The sequence below is a fragment of the Podarcis muralis genome, chromosome 4, assembly GCF_964188315.1.
Source record: "Podarcis muralis chromosome 4, rPodMur119.hap1.1, whole genome shotgun sequence".
Classification (NCBI taxonomy): Eukaryota; Metazoa; Chordata; class Lepidosauria; order Squamata; family Lacertidae; genus Podarcis; species Podarcis muralis.
In genome coordinates, this window is record NC_135658.1 from 60,581,564 (window position 1) to 60,586,399 (window position 4,836).

Consider the following 4,836-nt stretch of genomic DNA (forward strand, 5'->3'; position numbering starts at 1 on the left):
TCATCCAGCACTGCAAAGCTGTCTCTTTTTATGAAATGCCGGCTAATGTACAACAGCAAATGACTCTAGCTGCCAAGGAAGCAAACATGACTAGACAGAGGCATATGTCTGCTAACAAACTGCGTTGGCTGATCGCGTCCTGGAATTGCTGCTGTCTCCCTTTTCGGAGCTTTCTGTCATGAAATTTTAAAAATGTTGGAGCCCACAGCCCACATTGATTTATGGGAGAAATGTTGCGAGGCTCAAAAGCTTGGAAGATTTACTGCTCAAGTAACTTCTACCCTTACTATTTAAATTTTATTTAGTGCCCATGGTGTGCTAGGCAGGGTGATAACAGAACATAAGTGACATGCTCTCTTGCTCAGAAAGGTTATGATGGGCATTAGATGCTTGGAAAATGGGAATGGAAGCGAGGCATGAGTGCGAGTTAAGGGCCCGAGAAATGAGTGATGAAAGGTAAAGGAAACACATGCATGCCGAAAGTGCTGAATTTTTATAATGGTTTATGAGCTTTAAGTATTGCTCTTGGTTGTTTCTATTTTTATTTTTGGCTATGTTTTCCTCCTGTGTTGGAGGCAGCAGCCTCTGAATACCATTTGCTGGGAGTCACATGTGGGGAAAGTCCTTTGCACCCGGGTCCTGCTTGGGGATTCACAAACTAGGCACCTGGTTGGCCACCATGAGAAGAGAACATTAGACAGACCCAGCAGGGCCTTTCTTTTGTTCCTAAATTGCACCACATTAGCAAAATTGTTTATGGTTCACACTTATTGTGAGGACTCTGTTGTGAAATGTGACCTAAATACATTATGGTTAACTAAATAGGCAAGTTAATGGCATTCACATTCCACTGGAGACGTATATCCAGAAGATTTGTCCTTTCCACAGTGATCTGTCCTTTATCTCAGTCCATCCCATTTTTGTCACTTGTGAAATTATTACTTGGAAATATAGGCATATGCATGACTACACAACCCTGAACTGACTGGTGGGCAGCTTCTAAGTGTCAATGCTTTGAATAGCTCAAAAGATGACGAGTACAGCTTGGACAAAAAGCAAGGGAAGAGGCATCAAAATTTAGGTGAGAGGTTTGCATAGAAAGTAGCACACCGACATCTCCATTCAACTGGGAAGCAGGTGTTTGAATGCCCACACTCAGATGACTTATTTTCTATTTCTGATAACGAAGTCCACCCTCACTAAAACATGCCTCATTATATCTATCAGTTCCTAAGTCTAAATGCAGCTGTGTCATCCTTCTCACTTTCTGTGTCATATTCCTCCCCCTCTGGCAAGCACTCTGAGCATCTCTTCGCTGGGATGACATACAGGAGGGGAAAGAGAGGTTAGAGAATCTGCTTCACAAACATTTTATAGTTTTCATCTAAATCAGCCTCCTTCCACTCACCACCTCCCATCCCTTTCTGCAGATCTTAATGTACAGATGGGTGAACTCAGTGGAATTGTGCTGTATTCTCCCCATTATTATTATTTTTACCATACATACGTACAACTATATGTTAGTGTATGTGGGTTTGAGCATACACTAGGACAAGAAAGGGTGAATTTAGGTGTGCTTGCCCCATACCTGCAGCTGGTTAACTGTGAGTCAGCAAATTTGCAAGAGTGAGTCAGAGCGTTGTTTTTATTTTGATTATATATATTGTGGTTTTATATTTTGATTTTGTTCTGTGAACTGCCCTGAGACCTCTGGGTATAGGGCGGTATATAAATTCAATAAAAATAAATAAATAAAGTATTAATATGTGTTTGTAGCAAGCTTACTCTCAGCCCCTGCCTAATCTATGTTGGAACGCTGCAAGGAGGACATGTTGCTGAGAAGACCTTATACAGTGGTACCTCAGGTTAAGAACTTAATTCATTCTTGAGGTCCGTTTTTAACCTGAAACTGTTCTTAACCTGAGGTACCACTTTAGCTAATGGGGCCTCCCACTGCCGCTGTGCCGCCGTTGTGCGATTTCTGTTCTCACCCTGAAGCAAAGTTCTTAACCCGAGTTACTATTTCTGGGTTAGCAGAGTCTGTAACCTGAAGCATCTGTAACCTTAAGTGTCTGTAACCCGAGGTACCACTGTATTACTTTTGCTGTCTGTTGGGGCAGACTGAGGTCAGATTACTTTACAATTGTGTGTAACTGCTAAGCTGAGGAACTGCATTGTACTTCAGACTACCTCTCAGGAAAGGAACTGGCCCTACCCAAACTGCCTGCTGTTTTTTCTTTGACAATCCCATTCTGGGTTTTCCATTTGCACAATCTGCTGGTGTGTTGGATGGGTATGCTGCACATGCCCCAACAAAATACTTTATTTGCATAAAAAAATAAGAAGAACTTGCTGGATCGGGCCAATGGCCCAACTAGTCCAGAATCCTGTTCTCATAATGGGCAGTCGCATGTTATGGAAAGCTGTGAAGTAGACTTTGAGCACCTACGCCCTGTCCCTGCCTGTGATTCTCAGCAATTGGGATTCAGAAGTAGATTGCCTTCCCTTCCCATAGACCTCCAAGATCTCAAGCAGTTGTTACAGTGCTGTATTCCAGAAATTATTAACGCAGCACACATATTGAGTGGTGGTAATGAGGATGGGAAGGACTCTCACGGTTGTTGTAGTACCTAATTTCATAAAAAGTTATCAGTAGAAGAGCAGTGGAATTTAAGGGATGTTATAAAAACTAGGCCTGAACATAGGCTTCAAGGAGGAAGAGTTGGGAGGGCATGTGAGGTCACCATCTAATAACTTTATGAAGATTAATATTTTTTAAAATGAGAATCCGGATAAGGTATATGGACCCTTCTGGTTTACTGTAGAAGACTGGTTTAATTATATTGAATGTCTGGAGCAGTATTTTGTAGTGCTCAGCCAAAGCCTGTTTTCCAATTTCACAGTATTCTTCACAGGAGAAGTGCCTTTTTCTGTTTTATAGCCTTCTTCATAGGGAGTTTTAGAATTCCTTTATATTGTTGGTGGGTGTGACTTGAGCTTGCCTTGTTATTGCAAGGCATCCCTGGCTGGTGCTTGCTTTCCTTTCCAGTAAACATTTCTCCAGCACTCTACAGCTGCCCAGCTCCCTGAGCAGTCTGGTCTCAAAAGGCCTCATAGGAGAAGTTAACTTCATGGCATTTTCCCTCATGACACGGGTTTTTTAATTGAAGTTTGGGAAGGAACTGAAGTCTGGTGGCTGCAGAGCACCTGAGGTCAGTGTGCTCAATGGTTTTGTTTTCAGTAAAGTCCTTTTTAAAATATTTATGAACAGATTACTTTAAAGGTAAAATGACATTACTTTATTTGAAAACAACAATAAATAGACATGTAGTAAGTGATATCCCTGCTTTCTGGATTGCAGGAAAGTCCAGCCCAAGGACATTATGGGATTTTCAGGAAATGTGGGGTCCTATGAAGTCTATGGAATGCAGACCATTGGAGAAATGCTTTGTAGACTCACAAACACCCCGTGGCCACCTGGAATGTAAGTGAAGCACAACAAAAACATTGCATCTCACCCATGAGAATTTCACTGACTATTTCTCTCCCCCTTCATAATTTTGGAAATGCATTTATTTTCGCATTCATTGTTGTGGGATGGTTGTAAAAATGCAGGAGAAGCGCTAGCATTTCCCACTCCATGGTACTCCACATGAAAACAAAGTCTCTGCACTGCTATATATGTGGAGAATGGCAGTGCACTTGTTTTGTGGTTTGACGCACCCAGAGAAGCCATGCTCTGAATCCCTTGCTGAAATTGTGACTTTGCTGCAGGAACATTTTACACCAAAACCCCTGGAGATTGCAGAGACTTTGATTTTATAAGCATAATGAACAAATAAGGGGTGAGGACTCATGGAACTTCATGCACTCTAAAGGCTGGGGGAGAACCACAGTTTTGAGGACAATCTACAGATGGCTTTACGAACTGTGGTGGCCTCAGAGATTAAAATATTCAGAAGCACCTCCTGTTGACTGTTACTTTAGCAAAAGTCAAGAAAAATAGTTATCTTCATGGAAACACTATCCACAAATGACAATTTCAAAGCAAAGACAAAAGGAAAATGGAGTCATTGTGGCAAGGCAGGTCATAAAGCAATGGATGCTATCTCTAAAAATTGACTTGCCGGTGATGTGGTGGTGGAGAGTCTACCACACATAACAGAATAAAAAGGTAGAAAAATAAAAGCTGGAAGCATAAAGCTGGAAGCTGCATAAAATACATGCAGAGAATAGTGAAGAACACTTGACTAAAGGTTGTTTGTGTTTTGAGTGTCTTGCATAAGAGATGGCAATAAAGAGCCTATATGGGTAACTCACATAGAGGGCGAAATGCACAAGATGGAATGTGGCATAGCCTTATTTACATCTGTTACTCATCATAAAGGGTTTGCAAGGAACATTCAACACTGTACAAAGCAGGTATTATGCTTGAAAACATGCACAGGATAAAAGATAATTCCACGGGGTGTATGTACAGTGGCAGTACAGGATAACGATCAGACCCATAACCATGATCTGTATGTTATACTCATAAAGAGACCAGCACAGTTTAGAAGAGGCTAGTTAAAGAATATTCATTTGGTGTGGTGATCAAGGTTCTCCAGTTGCACCAGAAGAACAGCTGATAAAGAAGCAATTTGTACAAGTGCAAATACTAGGGAACTTTTGGTAGCAAACTGGAATGAGGGTAAAGGGTTAAGCGCCTTTCCACACAATATATGTTCCCAATCCAGACAGGGCCACATACACTACAAAAATGGCAACTGTATGTGGGAGAAGTGACTCTTTAAGATACATATATCATACCTCTATTGACAAAAAACCATTGGGCAC